Here is a 17,474-nt window from a genome sequence, read left to right as displayed (position 1 = left end):
CAGAGAGTACCAACTTCCAGTTTTAAGATGAATAAGTTCTGTGAATCAAATTTACAGCACAGTGATTATAGTAAATAATATTACATTATCTACTTGAAAGTTGCTAAGAAAGTAGATATTAAATGCTCTCACCATGAAAAAAGAAATGGTAAATATGTGATGTGATACAGATATTAGTGAAAGCTATGGTGGTAATCACTTTGCAATTGAAAATAAATCAACACATTGCATGCCTTAAATTTATGCAATGTTATATATGTTATATCTCAATAAAGCCAGAAAAAAAGAAATATAAATAAAAAATATTCTTGAGTGCCCATCCAAAAAGATATGTCTTGTATATCATAAAAAATAATAATAAAGAACAGAGAATTAAGGCAAATAAAGAAAGGCAGTAGCACAGATTAAGAAGCAGGCTTCATCCAGAAAATGCATCTATAGCTCTCAATTGCTAAGTCAATAGCTCCATAATTGGGATGATCTCCAATCCAGAGGGTAAAGGATGGACGGACATAAGGAAGAACAGTACGAAAGCATGGAGGTATGTACATTCATCCTATATGAGACATTAGTCAAGATCTCTAGTAAGGGGAACATCAAAGTCATTTAGTTCATATATGTATATATATATATATATATATATATATACACACACACACACACACACATACATATGAACTCTTTTAATAAAGTTACCCTTATATCAAAAAACATATATATATATATATATATATATACATGTATACACACACACAGATACATATTTCTGTGTGTGTATATATATACACACACTATATATAGTTTTAAGAAAGGGTATTCAACTAGATTAAATACTTGGAATTGGATCTGGGTGGTTCAGTGGTTGAGTATCCACATTTGGCTGAGGTCGTGATCCCGGGATCCTGGGATGAGTCCTATATCAGGCTCTCTGCAGAGAGCCTGCTTCTCCCTCTGCCTATGCCTCTGCCTCTCTCTCTGTGTCTTTCATGAATAAAAAAAAAAAAAGAAAGAAAATCTTTAAAACAACAGCTACAACAACAACAACAAAAAAAAATAAAGATGCTTGGGGTTAAAAACTAAAACACACACATACAAATTTTTCTCTTCCATGATACATACTCAATATGCATCATTGGGAGCTCTTGTGCTCAAAGTCCTTAAGAGTAGACGGTGCCAGAGACTGAGATCATCTTGTGATCTATCTGGATCATGTGACCTTATTGTTAGTGGTTCAGTGGGAAGAGGGCACTGATGGAAAAAAAATTCAGGGTTTGGGCCTGGATATGAAAATCACTACTTACACCCAAGTCAACTGGCTAAAACCAATATGACATGCCTTTCCTCAATTAAAGAGAGAGAGGAAATATGATATTACCAGAGACAAAAAAAAAAAAAGTCAGATATGACTGAGCTCTAGAAGTCTTGCTATCTTTACCCAAACAGATGGGAGAGGATCTCAGGAAAACACAAGAACTCATTTATTAACACCAGCAAAATCTAGGGCTTAATCAGATATAAGGGTAAGAGACATGCTTTCAAACCATCAGGGAACATATTCATTCATCTGTTCATTCCAGCCCTCATTTTCTAAGGATAAACAGGCTTTGTAAACTAACATGGGCCTGAAAAGACACACGGTTGTGTGAGACACAGAAATAATCGGGTTCATCTCTCGTAATCTGCACCAGGTTAAGAGCATAGCAGTTGCATGAGTATTGGAGCACATGCTTTTTCCCATGGAACATTAGCTTTTACTGGAATTTGGGTTTTTTTATAGATGGCCATATTAGACCTTACAGTTTCAATTTATTTTTTTAGCAAGTATTGATCAACATTTTATAATACAGACAGAAAGGAATTTCTTTTTAAACATTTTTGTATAAGGTAAGTGCCCTTGGGTTAATAGTCACAAAGATAATTCCAAAAACACTTTTAGAAGTCCATTTGCAGCTAAACAGATATATTCACATGAAAATAATTAATCTGCAAAGCTTTATTTATATTTTTAGTTATCTACTTCCATACTTCTGACAAGTAACCAACTAAGGGCTCATAAAATAATATTCCACGTGTTTTTCTTTTTATATTAGTCTCATGATTTACATATTGCATTATGGTTTTTTGAGTAAATTAAAGTAATAAACTCTATTTCCTGCCAAGAACTGCTTCCTTTCTTCTACTATATGCTTCAGTAGCTTATTCAAGTAAAGTTTACGACTAATTAGAAAAGCCACATGCATTTGGAATTAATATTGTCAGTTTGTGTTAGTATATATTTAAATCTTGATCAGGTTATGTGGTTAATATTGCAAGGCAGTCTAGTTGAAGTTGAGCATATGTTTTGATCTCTGCACCATGAAATGAATAAATGGGGTTTTCTTTAGAATTAAATCATCATGCATAATAAATATTCACATGCTATTTAAAATACATTTTAATATATGAAAGTATTAAATATTAAAAGGTACATTAAATGATACCTTAGATAGGATAGTGATGCTATAAAATTAGATAATGACAGTATAGAACTAATCATTTTCAGTGATATTTGAGTAGTTTAAAGGCTGACGTAATATAAATCTAAATGGGTGTCACATGAAACAAGCCATCTTATTTATCTATTGGAAAACTAAATAGGTCATAGCATCTATAAGATTGCAGTGGTTTTCTGAAAAATTGAACTCAATATTTATGTGACCCAGAATTTTATCTACGGATTCCCTGCTTGTGCCTAAGACAGAGGTAAGCACTATCTGTATAATCAAAGTATATCAGCCTCTCACACCTCAGAAACATTTGCAAATCTAGTTGGAGAAGAAATTAAATAAGAAGTGGATGGAACATGGGTCCATTGACATTTTGACTTGACAAGCCATTAAGAAATATGAGCTAAAGTATTAAAGAGAAAAAGATAACTTACTGTTTATGTATCTATCCATCTATACCCAGAAAGAACAATAGATGATAATTTAGGCAAACCCATTAGCCAGGGAATTCAAACCCTGCATTACTTTTATATTTCTATGGAAATTTCATCAATGGAGAATGAATGAGTTGCAATCTCACTCACTTGGCTGTAATAAGTGGGAGTAAAGGCTCCTTTTGTAAAGCCCAGTCTATCTCTTTGTTTTGTTTCAAAATCTTCTAGTTGACTTCAGAATGTGTGCCTTTATCTTAGCATCTTCTCTACCCGCAACCAATGTGGTATCAAAATTCTGCAGCACAGGCATCTGATGTCATCAGATATTTTTACTACCAGTATTGCTACAATTGTCCCAATGTAAAAATTCAATGAATATTGGTTACATGCACATGTAAGCCATGAAATAAATAGCTTTGCCTCTTTTTAATTTAAAATATTTTTAATTATTTAGTTTGATTAGTATATATCTTGTATGAATTGATCCATATATGTGTACACATTGCATTCACACATATACATACATTCTTTGGGATTAAGTTACATTTAATTATACCTGGATTGAGTGTGTTTGGTTTTCCTCATTTGTTACAATATGATGTTTGTATGGAATTTAGAAGTCTCACTCATCATAAAATTTTTAGTGACCTATCGATTTTTTTGACCTATCGATTTTAATTTGGGGTAACTTTGGATGCAATGCACATGATCAACATATATAGCAAAGCTTTTATTATTCTCTCTCAGATCCATGGGTCTACTACAGAGAAAATGCTATTTGCAACATGTATAACTTACTCATAGCACTTTTTTTCCTTGATAAAAAGGTAAGAAAAATGAACAATCTCTGCCTTGTGGTTTTGAAAGGGTATCTGCAGCACTTAAGTATCTTTATGAACAATTCAAGTACAACTGCACTTCAAAATTAATGAGCCAAGAAAATGAGTCTTGGTTAGTTTTCCACTCTTTGGCTTCTAATAATATACTTGTTCCTATAGTTAACAGTAAAAGCACTACATTAAGTTCATATGCGATATAGCATTGTTGTTGATCTATTCAAAGCTGACTAAAATCTGGTGGTAATCTTGCTTTGGTCTGTGTAGTAGCCTACAAGAAAAACAAAACATACCTTTAAAAATAAATAAGTCTGGAAGCTGCAAATCACAAGAAAGATTTGGAAACAAGTGAGAAGATAAGGTATGCTTTCCGAAACATGAGCTGGATGATGTGTAAAGCTATTTCAGCACTCCAGCTATTTTTAAAACTAAACATATGACACAGTCCAGTCCTTCTAGTACCAGGAGAAGCACAAGGTATGCAGGTGGAATTCTGGAGACTTTATGAGGATATTTATCTTGGAATTGACACTCAGTTGCTTTTATCTGTCAGATATTGTGAACTGAAACACAACACCCCAGAGGAGCAGGCTATGCCTTTCTGCCACTGCGTCCTGTAATATTGCTATGACACAGGTAATGTCACGAGCAGAAGAGAACAGTGATGCAAAAAGCACAAATGAAGCAGAGTTGAAGAAAATCCCCTCTCCTCAGAGAAGAGAAGTCATTAAAAGGCGTTGGTTCTTGGCAAATTGAACTCCAATAAAAATTTAAAAAGAATAAACAAAAGGCGTTGTTTCTGAACCTGGACATCAGTGTCTACATACTCCAAAAGGAGCTTGTACACTCTGACAGTTGTAAACAAAGTCGTTGGTTTTCCCCCTGAAAAATACAACATGCGTGTGTATAACCTGTAGAAGTAGCACTGAAATTATAAATTGTTTCAGCTAAATATTGATAAATACAAATAGGCCAGCTAACTGAAATCTCAACACTGCACTCCTTTGGGTTGTATGAGTATCAAAGAAACTAGGGCAATAAACTTTTTTTTTCTTTTTTAAAAATAAGAGCAGGCCCATCTAGTGCTTTCACTTTATCATCAGACGACATACAACTCTTACCACTATAGTCTATTTGCTCAGGATTCTCCAAGGTAAAAACAAAACAAAACAAAACAAAACTTGATATAAATTGCTTTGAGAAAAGCTGTAATGCTCAAAATTATTGTAATGCATCCTATTCTCGAGATGATATTTCAATAACAAGACTTACCATTGCCTCATGTCAACAGATTAAATTGGTGCTTTTATTTATCATGAAGGACTGCAGAGAGAGATTATTTTCAAGTTAAGGGAATAGGTTTGGCTCTCACAACCTCTATAAATACCTAATCTGTACAGGCACTCAGACAACTGTCTTATTGAATATCCCAGAGCACTCTCTAATTATCCAGCCTTGATTTTCCGTAATGAATGAGACTTCCCCTGATCATTTAACTAATTAATACTTAATAGCTAATAACTGTGAATATGATGCCATAAAACATGCATTCTTTGCATTTGGTAAATTTTTGTTCGCAAATAAATATATAAATGATGTAGAATAGTGGTTAAAAGCACAAAGTTTCATTTCTAACAAGGATTTAAGTTAAGATCTTTTAACATATGAAGTGGGCAATCTCACGCCCCACTGAACCCCAGTTTTTCATCTGTAAATCAAAGAGAATTTCAATAGTTAAGATATGTAAAGAGTACAGTACAGTCACTGACAGGTTGTACATAATCAAAATATATTAGATTTGCAAATGGGAAGGAGAATAGCACAGTGATGATAGGATTAGATATTTGGAATTAAATAACCCAGACAATACTCATAGTATATAACAAACTTTCTGAGCTTCTATTTGCTCATATTTAAAATGACACCATCCTACCTCAAATATTCATGTTAAGGTATAAATAAGGTGATTTGTGTAAATTGTAGCTTTTAAATTTGCATAATGCTTAGACAAGGACCTTAACTGGTATAAACAGTACAGGTCACCTACTGGGTATGAAATAATCATATTTATTTTTTCATTTTTAATTATAGAGATTACCTACTATTTGATATTATCAATTTGCAATTTAATATTAATTTTCCTTATCCTTAGAATACAGGAAGCTCTCAACATAATTAAATAATACAGGATTAAATATAGGGGATTTAGAAGTTGTAAGATATGAGTGGGATGGTACTGTCCTTCCGCCCACTGTTTTAGTCTTAGTGCAAATACCTGAAACTTTCTGTGATTTGTGCCTATACCCAAACCCCTTGCTAAATATCCTAGCTTTATTTACTTTCATCATTAAAAGCATAGCAATTGGATACTTTTTTCTAAAAGCCAATTCAATATTCTCATTATAGTTTTTTTTTAATTTCTAAATGCGTAACCATCATTATTCAGTACCTTTACTATGCGTATCTAGAATGACCTCAGAATATTTTCCTTTTTTTAAAGATTGTATTTCTTTATAGAGAGATAGGATGCACAAGCAGGGAAGTGGCAGGCAGAGGGAGAGGGAGAAGCAGGCTCCCCACTGAGCAGGAAGCATAACGATGTGGGGCTCCATCCCAGGACCCCAGGACCATGACCCCAGCTAAGGGCAGATGCATAACTAACTGAGTCACCCAGGAGCCCCAGCACATTTTCTTTTGCATTTGTTGAGGTAATAAGACAAAATAGCAATGTCTTACTCAAATTAGAAGTGCGTTTCATTTTCATTTCCTGAGTGTTAACAGTTACTGATTGTCGTTAATGTTGTGGAGGACCAAAGCTCTATGTGGTTGCTTTCGTCATCCTCAAATGGTAACTTGGCTTTTGTGTTTAAAATTACCCCTTCAACTTCCACTAATAAGTCCACAATCTAGTCTGCATGATCTGGAAAGTGCATACAGCACTTCTGCTCCTACTTCCTTGCTGGGGACCTAGTTGCAAGGCCACATCCAGCTATGTGGGAACCTAGGGAATTTGTTTGACCCACATGGACATGTACTCAACTAAAATGTTTATTGTAAAAGAAGACATGACCAGATATTGTTGGGGAGAGAACCAGCTCATTCTGCCTCAACCATTTTCTTTCATGGTTTTCTAGGTAGAGGTGCAATTAGGTTTGTCTTCACTTGTGTAATAACGCAGTTCTGAAGATTCCGTAGCGATTTCTATTTCCTGCACTCCAGTATTGAAGCTCTTTGATTCCTGCTCACTTCGGCAGCACATGTGCTAAAATTGGAACAATACAGAGAAGATTAGCAAGGCCCCTGAGCAAGAATGGCATCTAAAACTCTTTGGTTCAACTAACACCACTCTAACATCACTGGTGACCATTTCACTCTATACTCCTATACCAACCACCCTGAATTCTTGCAAGGTTGCACAACCTTGAATGTCTTTACCATATTTAGAGTTTATGGCTAGTCAAAGTCTAGACGGATGTCAAAATCTTTCATTTCTCAACAATGCCTTCATTTTAATATAACTAACACTACTCATTATATGGTCCATCTCGTTCCATAAAGGCATTGGCTTTCTCTTTTTTATTTTCCACAACCATCCAGTTACCACATCTAAAACTGGAGAGTGCACATATATTACTCTATACTCTATCACACTGAATGAATAACTGAAGGAAATCACTTTTATGCTGTGGGCGTTTCTTTTCTAAGGCCCCTCATCTTCATGGTTCTCCCCATACATTCCCCCCCCACCTCCTTAGTTCTCCTCTTCTCGGCTTCATCGGCACTGTTGTCAGACTAATCCCTTCAAGAGGATGGTCTTGAAATTATATTTAAATATTAAAATGACTTCTTACCACTGATATAGTGTAAAGAAATCTCTGACTCCTTATCATGTTATGGAAGAGAGTCATGCTTCGACTTCACGGTCGTGTCTGTCGTCTCTATCTTCAGGAAAATGACATTTAGCTACCTGCGGTTTCCTCATCACACTCACACCTTCATCCTTTACATATATCCCTTGGCCAAGTCCTGAAAGATGTCTAGTACGCCAAGAGTGTTTTCTCTGCAGAAATGTTCTGGATATCTGCTCATACCTAAATTCTCCCCTGTTCATCTATGTTCAGGCACTGCATTTATTTCCAAAACCACACTCTACTTATGAGCATTATAGCACTTATCACACTTTTTTTTAACAATATTGCCTTCCATGGGGAAGAAGTTGTGTTTATGTCAATCCTTTGTAGCATCCCTGCCTGGTGTATGATGTCTAGACTGCACACAATACAGGGATCCCTCCTCATCACAATTTCGCTTTCTGTGGTTTCAGTTACCTATGGTCAACTGTGGCCCAGGAAACATATGATCCTCCTTCCTATTTACTGTCAGAGGCTAATAGTAGCCAAACACAACATCACAGTGCCTACGTCATTCACTTCATCTCATCACGTAGACATTTTATCACCTCATCTCGTTCCAAAAAGAGGATGAGTATTGTACAATAAGATGTTTTAAGTGAGAAAGAGAGACCATATCCACATAACTTTTATTACAATATATAGTTATAATTTATTTTATTTTGTTATTGCTGTTAATCTCTTTGCCTAAAATATGAGTTAAACCTTTTCATAGGTATGTATGTATGGGAAAAACAGCATATATAGGGTTGAGTACTGTCAAGTTTCAGGCATCTACCAAAAGCTTAACAATGTATCCCCCACAGATAAGAAGTGACTACTGTAAATATTTGTTAAGCAGTATCATTTTGGCTGAGAGCTTTTCAGTTTGTGATTAAAAAAGAATAGTTTCTGCAATGCCTGGGTCACTCAGTGGTTAAGCATTTGACTTCAGCTCAGGGCTTCAGCTCCCTGGAGTCCTGGGATCAAATCCCACATCAGGCTCCCTGCAAGGAGCCTGCTTCTACCTCTGCCTGTGTCTCTGCCTCTCTCTCTCTGAGTCTCTCATGAATAAATAAATATTTTTTAAAAAATAAAAAGAATAGTTTTCATTGCCTTTCTGTATCTATAAAACATTTTCTACCCATATCTTAAACACTGCATGATAAATATTACCTTCAATAGTTAGTATAATCTTGATGCAAGCACTTTCAAATTAAGGGCTTATGACATAACTTTACCTTTTTATTTTCCATAAAAAGTAGGAATTAAACACAGTGATAATCTGGTTGAATTAAAAAATAAAATATATTTTAGATATTTAATCTTAATTATTGGAAATTCCACATGATTCTAAAAATTAGTTGATGGATTCTAGTAAACTTTTTGCAATTTCAGTATGGCCCCGGGGGCACTTACTCATAAGTATTAATAAATACTCTACCTTCAGTCAAGGAAATCTAAAGAATCTCATGGGGCAACAGGGACATACTCTGTTTCTCTAAATCAGGAAAAAGAACAAATCAATTTGCATTTTGAAATCTACAGAGAATGAAAACTGCTAGTTAGATTGTTATGAATTCCTCTAGGAGCAGTAGGTTGAAGTATTCTTTGCAATATCGTATGATGACATTTTTATTATCGGGAACTATTTTTGCATGTACAAATAAAAATATGTTCTATGCTATTGCTCTCTCACTGTGAGTAGTATACTTAGAAAACTGATTCATATTGTTATCCTTGAATCTTTATTGCTTACCACAGGCTGCTTGTCATGTGTAAGTCCTAAGGGCTATTGCAACTTTTATTGCTACTTACGTACTGTTCAGATTATATGAATGTATAAGACCAATTAAGAGAGTCCTTTATTTCATGACTTTGGGTACATTCATGGGAAATTTGTTTTAGAGTTGGCAAGAGTGCATCTATAGATGTAATTTAAATTAAACATCTCAGCTGAGAAGTATTTTAATGGGATATTATATAGTATGCTAACTATCAGTAAGTTGTGCAAGTAATAATAAAAAAAAATGTACTCTATGCAAATTTAACCTATTAACTAACCCAGGCCCATTAAATCATTACACAGTAAGAATCATGGAACATTTTTGCTGCTTTCCTCATTATGGCTTCCAAAGTCTTATTGCAGAGAAATAATAACATCAACCATCCCTATACATTTTTTTAACTGATGAAGGATTTTTATTCTCCTTTGTATTTTCACACAGTACTATGTAGGTGAGCCTTATGTGTTTATTACCTAAATATGCCCATAAGGAAATAGATCCCAAGACATGAAATGATTTGCCTAAGGTTACAAAGTTAATACAATTTGAAATAAAGCACAACTCTAGGGATATTTTTTGCTGGATTAGTTTGTGCTTTGTTCTTCTTTCCTATTCCAAATTGCTGTACTTAGTACTTTACCACTTTAGCTTTTGATCACATATACTCCTGCTTATTCCTTTTGTGATTTCAGTTTTGCATTTCCAACTTACCTCTTTCCTTTAGATGCAATCATATTTATTCATTTGTGTGATGAAACCCTGGCTTTAAGTCAAATAATGGCCTCAACTGTCCTACCAAACTCATAATTTTTTTTTTAAATCTCCATCCACACTTGTGCTTCTTCACTCCCCGTCTTATTACATTATCCACACTACTCTTCTAACTTAGTGTCATATTCAACATCTCCTGGCCCTATTCATATTTCCAGACTCCTTCTAACTTAAGATGGGTAAGTTTGGCTCCCTAATCAGTCTTCAAACATCTCCTTTGGCTACTGTGATGCTGCATGCTTCCTATATTTCTTCTAAGAATTTGATTATATTTTCTATGCGGATTTTATTGGTGCTTTTTGTGACGTTCCTGTATGTGATTTCTAAGATTCCATTCTTTTTTTTTTTTAATTTTTATTTATTTTTTATTTACGATAGTCATACAGAGAGAGAGAGAGAGGCAGAGACACAGGCAGAGGGAGAAGCAGGCTCCATGCACCGGGAGCCCGACGTGGGATTCGATCCCGGGTCTCCAGGATCGCGCCCTGGTCCAAAGGCAGGCGCCAAACTGCTGCGCCACACAGGGATCCCCTAAGATTCCATTCTCATGTATCTCCCGTTCTCTTGCTAGGCTCTATGCTCAAGAAATGATCACCATCATTCTGATGACATTAAAATCCAATGATATCATTGGATTGTATATCATTTCTATACAGGTAAAAAAATGTAGAATTGCCTAATTGCATTGCAGAAGGAGGTTTTCATCTCTACACTTAAATAAAATACACTCTAAAACTGACTATTTAAAGTATCTGCATTTTTTCTACTCTGTATTCCTTTTTTGCTTCTGTCTGTTTCTCTTTTCTGGAAAGCAGACAGCCTCTCATAACAGTCCCCAAAATTCCTAAGACCGTTGATCTATCGTCCATTATTCACCTGCTAACAAATGCCCTTTTTTCTTGTGCCTATGTCCTGTCCCCCCTCCAGGCTGCCATACCAGATTGATCACAACCACCCATGTCTAATTGTTGAATTTCTATTACCTGGATGACACTTGAAGGACCTATTTGCACTATACTTAATATTTCTGTGTATAATTATTCACACTACACATTTCACACCTGATATTTCTGTGTAAAATGTTTCCAGTTCTATTCTGCTTTGATGCCATGTATGTTGATATTTTCTGTGCTACTAAGAAAAAATTCAGTATGACACATTAGTAGCTTCTAACTCCTTTAACATATCAAGTGTGTTCTAGCACAGAAAAATTACACGATTGTCACTGTATAGTAGATTAGATAACATTTTTTATTGAAAGGTTGTGTTTTGGGCAGCCCCAGTAGCTCAGAGGTTTAGTGCTGCTTTCAGCCCAGGGTGTGATCCTGGAGACCTGGGATGGAGTCCCATGTAGGGCTCCCTGCATGGAGCCTGCTTCTCCCTCTGCCTGTGTCTCTGCCTCTCTCTTTCTTTCTCAATCTCTCTCTCTCTCTCTCTCTCTCTCTCTCTCTCTCTCTGTGCCTCTCATGAATAAATAAAATCTTTTTAAAAAAGAGAAAAGTTGTGTTTCTGTTGAGAAACATTGGGATTTAGGTCATAGCAGAGTTCTTTAATGAACATGTAATGCTCAGAATACTTGCATAAATTTGAGTACTAAGAGGTTCCATCTGAGATATAATCTGATTTATATCTTCTAGTATTGCATTTACTTCACCATTTTGACACATAAGAAATCTTCTTATGCCTTATTGAGAGAAAAGCTGTTCATGTTTCATGCACATAACAGGCATCCAGAACCCATTCAATATCAGGAAATTTAGTAATCGCTGAAAATACAAAGCCAAAGAATAATTTATCTCTTTTTCAGTGAATTATCAGAAGGTAAGTAAGAAAATTTCATTATTTTAGAGTGATGTGTGGCCCATAAGAATCACACAGGGTTAAGAAAATGAATGTGGCTACATGCTAAATGCCTTCTTAATCAATTTTAATGTCTGTTGTATTTCACGTAATTCTATAGATATCTTCTCCACATCGTGAATGTAGGGACTATTCATAGCACTACATAAAAATCTATATTAATTATAAGCTGAATTTGTGTAGAACAAATCATTATAGAATTAATTTCATACACACCATCAAGTTTCACCCTTTTGAATATTGCATGAGGGAGGTGTAGTTATTTTATTCATTATTCAGATAAAACAATAGGGCTGAAATGTTTTTAGTAAGTTATCAAATATAAAAACATTAGTATATGGATGAGCCAGGATTTGAATTTTATTTCCAGACTCTGAATCCAGAGCTTTTATATTGGAAAAAGGAATAGGAAAAAGAATCACACATTTCCCACATAGGTCGTTTCCCTTTTCTCATTTTCTAACTCATAGGACTTTCCTTCTATCATACTGCATCGCAGAGGCTTATCTGTTGTCAATGTAACATCTTTTCATTATTAGGATTTTTTTTTTCTTTTGTCTCTGAAGGTTGTTTGAAAGAAGCCAATCTGGCTACAAAAATTCTAGCTCCATCCTCATTGGAAATGAAGCCAGCATCATTCAGGTGGAAATAACATCAGTTGGCAATTTAGTAAAGCTGTAGCTTCTGTTTTGAAGCATGAAGACTAATGCTATTTTATTTAGAGAAATTTAAAGAAAAAAAGAATATGAATAAAAGCAGGTGAAAATGGCATTATGTTCATCAAATAAAAGCTGTACTTACTTATAAACACAGTCTTTTGTTTCTATGGGGAATAATTAAGCGTTTCAAATAAGCTTTGAAAGTTAAAAAATAAAACCATTCCAAAGAGCAACAGGTGTTTACTTTCTAGGTACTCAGGTGGGACTAAAGACAAAAAGAATGCAAAGACATTTAATTTCAAAGGATATTCTTGGCAATTCTTATGAGCAAGGCAGCCCCTCTCTACCAAATCAAAAAACAAGTTCAGTAAAAGTTATTTTTCAAATGCTTTCACCCATTTCTTAAGTTTGAAGAACATTTAATAGAAAACACTTCTTTGGCAGAATAAAAAAAAAAAACGCTAAAAAAGACATTGTAAATAATTGAAATTGTCTCAAAAAATGAAATGAAATAGTCTAATATCTTGAACATAGAGAGGGTGGGGCTTTGTAGCACAATTGAAGAAGAATGCAAGGATAGGATACTTTAAATGTTTCAGAAAGATTTGAACAAAGCATGGCTTTGGAGATACAAACTCAGGGTGATTTTTCTTCTCCATTAAAAATAACAGTAGGCTCTTTATATGTCCTGAACTAACTACTTAGTCATTATGGGATCTCTTTGGGGATAAAGACAGGAAGAGGAAATATAGCTGAGTGAAAGCATATAAAAAAATAAGTCTTCCTTACTTAAAAGAAAATATGGAAAAACAAAACATCTTCAAAACTATTTGATGTGTCCATTGAATGTATAAATGATATAAATATAAATTAAAGTAGGCTGCCAGATTTAATACAAAGCAAGAGTTTTATATGTTTTGTCAAATACGTTTTCTTCAAAATTTAGCTTTTTACCAGCAAAGTAATGCTTGTAAGAATAAATCACACTAAAAAAAAGTTGATTTATGTAAACATATGTAGAGATACTTAAAGTCTTTCCAATAAACATTTTTATAGTTTAGGGACAAGCAGTGCCCTGTCTGCCTAAACGTTGCATAGCCTCTTCATGGTCTTTTAACATATGGACATTAATGTCATGACTTGAGGATTACTAGAATGTGGGCAATTAACACCAATCTCAGATTTTATATCTTATGGGAACTTGATACTCTGCAAATATTTTAAGAAGTCTTGGTGTTAAATGGTTCTGACAGTGTCATACAAAATTCACACATTTTGTTAACACAGAAACACTGACCAAAAAGTCTATGACTAAGAAAATTGAAAAGGAATAATTGAAACTTTTAAAAAGAGCAGTTAATAAATATGCCACTCACACTGAGTTAACTCCAAAATACTCAGAATTATTGAAGATTGATAGATATTGGAGATTCTTAGAGAAACTCAAGCTAAAAATACATTTTCCCCATTAAAGCAAATCTAGTAACCATTAAAAAATATTTCCAGATTTTAGACTAAAATTTAAAGTGACTATAAAGCCGACACATAGATGAACAGTTAGATAAATAGATAATGAGATACATACATACATACAAATATATACATATGTAGTTACAGATAATGTGATATGTATATGTGCATACAAACACACACACACACAAACACACACACACACAAACACACACACACTCAGATAAGGGACATCAGTATCAAAATAAAATTTGTTTGGATAGTGGTTTTATAGTTAATTTGATTTTTTTTCTTCTTCTTTTCCTATTTGTTTAAAATTTCTACTATCTTATACAGAAAAATAACTATTATGAATATAATATGTAATTCAATTTCATTTGTAACCAAGTTTCAACTCTGAGTAACAATATTGACCAACTAAACGTAACTTATTCTCTTTCTAGTTTATTTATGTAAGTAATCTCTATACCCAATGTGGAGCTTGAACTCATGACCTCAAAATCAAGATTTGCACACTCTTTTGGCTGAGCCAGCCAGGAGTCCCTAAATGTAACTTATTTTATATAAAAAATGACACTATATCATAACACCAAATTGTGGAGAGGGAACCATGAAGCATGTTTAAATTAATTTAAAAATAATAATAAGCCCTATTACTCACCTTGGAACATGTTACCAACAGTCAATAATGCAAAAAGTAGTTCATTTACAAATCAATGCATGCATTCAGCCTTTCTGCTTTTATGAGATTGAAATTGCAACACATATGTAGGAGGCTTGTTTTGGATGTTTCTTCTTAACATTGTATAGTATCTGGAATATTATTTACAGGTGCTTTTTGTTGTAGCTCAATCTTTTTATTTTTTTTATTTTTTTAAGATTTTAGTTATTTGGGAGAGAGCACAAGCAAGGGGATGGGGCAAAGGGAAAAGCAGACGCCAAGCTGAGTAGGAGTCCTACATAGGGCTCCATCCCAGGACCCTGAGATCATGACCTGAGCCAGAGGCAGAAGGTTAACTGACTGAGTCACCTAGGTACCCCTATATCTGTCTTTTTTACTATAATATCAGTAGTTTCTGAGCTATAATATCATGTCTTTGCAGTATTCTCCAAGGCCCTGAAAAAGTTTATTTTCTATGTAATGTGTGTATTCTAAATTAGATTATCCCTATCTTCCTTTCCATTTTCAACAATGTTGATACAGACATGTTGTGAATGTAGGAATATTATACAAACAATCATTTGAATTACACTGATAAGATAAGCATTCTAAAATTATTAGGGTCACATTTGTTGTACTGGTGGTTTTCCATTACCTCAGAATAAACCTCCTCATGTCAGAATAATTCTCTCCCTTCTGTCTGCTTCAATAACCTGGAATGATGATAAATATCTATCATAGAGATTGTCCAACCAACCTTTTCAAAGGTCTTCCACACATAAGTAATATAACTTTAGACAGATTATCTAATTTCATTAAACTTGTTTTTATATCAGGGTATCAGGGTAAGTATGATAATTACTATATAACAATAAGATGAGAACTGAATCAACTAAAAATTTAGAAAACACTGAACTTAGATCCTGGCATATTGCAAGCACTAAACCAATATTAGCGTTTGCATTGGTATTTTCACAGCTGATATTATTGAATTTGATTCTCATATTTCTGGAAATTTCGAAACTTGACTTTGGTAAGTACCTAAAGTCACATGGTATCATGAAAAAACATACAACATGGATTTTCAAAATCGGTAAACATATCATTTGTAGAGTTTTTTTTTTTTTTAATGTAGGTATTACCCTATTCTCTTTCTGAGAATTTGAAATTGTTTCTAATATAAAAACATCAATAGCTTGCTCTATATAAAAGCGTTTCGATGTTATATTATTATCTTTAAATGCATTCTGCTCAACATACTGTAATTGTAAGCAGATGTCAACTGGTATACCTTGACCTTTGAAATTCTATTAAATTCAGCATGATCTATGTTCTTTATGCTTGTAAGAATCTCATAAATTCTTTGATGTGCCCCCCCCCCACTGTTATTTACTTATCCCACTATGTTTGTATTCCCGTTGAGACTTTGATCTTCTTTCCGTCTCATTTGCTATGGCTGCTCTCTGGTCCATGGTCCTCTAAGTTGTAATACATTGTGTTTGTCCTCATGTAATCTTGTGTTCAATCTTCGTATTGATTCACATGGACAGTCACTGTACAAGTAGCTTTAGAACAGAGTCGTGTCTTGTTCACTGATTCCTCCCAAATTGTAGAATAATATTTGGTATACTGTAAGGCATTCAAAGATGATTTGCTAACTGAAAGGTGCCATTTCTTCAGGGATTTATTTGACTTCATATCCACCTCCTTTTTCCTCTCACACCCCTCTTCTCAACCTGCATTCTAAATCTAAAAAAAGTGACAGCAACTACTTGCCTCTAAATCTCTACTACTTCAAAACCTGAATCAACTTAATAATAGTCACTAAAGTATAGGAGAAAAGTTAATTTAAAAGTGTAATGAATTAATAGCAATGCATTACATTATATGTGTACATGTTTATATCACAAACATCAACACAACTGTTACTCTTTTCTTGGCTAACTGAACTGATTATACCTCTTTAGGATAAGAAATGGGACAGGGGAAGTAAATTGAAATTGCTTTTTCGTTTCTGTAATAGCAATGGCAGCAGATACATTAAGGATATTGTGCTTTTTGTTATCTATGGGATATCATGCATTCAATAATCAAAAAGAAAGGTTTGTATTTCAAATGTTAATTGAGAAGAAAAATAAAGTTTCCTGCTTTTAGTGTGTATTCACTTTCAATGTTCTCGTTTCTATTCAAGTACTTTATCTCATTCCATCTGGTATGGAACACTGTGGTGTCATTCTTACTATCCTCTAGGTTGTTTATGCAAAGACACAGTAGGGGAGTACACTTGTTTGATCATGTAGAATTATGTTAAAATAAGACAAATAAACACCCACAGGTAGTTCATCAAGGTGAAAATTAAGCTGTCTTTCTAAACTAGAAGTTGAAGAATAAGGAAACAACATGAAAATAGGGAAACAAAGGTGTCTGTGTATAAAAAGAAAATGAGTGAATCAGAAATACACTAGCATGGAATATACATGTAATGAATGAATATTTGAAATGTAAGGTATATACTTGTTTGTTTTTTTTATCATAACTTCTCTAACTTAATAAAAAAAATGCCACAGTAAAATGTAAAAGATATTTAGGACACAAATGCATAAAACATACTCTAGCACAT

General features: G+C 34.0%; 1 non-coding gene across 1 annotated transcript; it reads left to right on the top strand.

Annotated features, from left to right (window-relative positions):
- The first annotated feature begins 6,994 nt into the window (after positions 1 to 6,994).
- On the top strand, positions 6,995 to 7,101 carry LOC129510002 (U6 spliceosomal RNA). Its single transcript, XR_008664464.1, has one exon. It is a non-coding gene; the product is annotated as a U6 spliceosomal RNA (small nuclear RNA).
- The last annotated feature ends 10,373 nt before the right edge of the window (positions 7,102 to 17,474 follow it).

Source organism: Nyctereutes procyonoides, unplaced genomic scaffold, assembly GCF_905146905.1.
Source record: "Nyctereutes procyonoides isolate TBG_1078 unplaced genomic scaffold, NYPRO_anot_genome, whole genome shotgun sequence".
NCBI classification, from domain to species: domain Eukaryota; kingdom Metazoa; phylum Chordata; class Mammalia; order Carnivora; family Canidae; genus Nyctereutes; species Nyctereutes procyonoides.
This window is presented reverse-complemented; position numbering and strand designations above follow the sequence as displayed.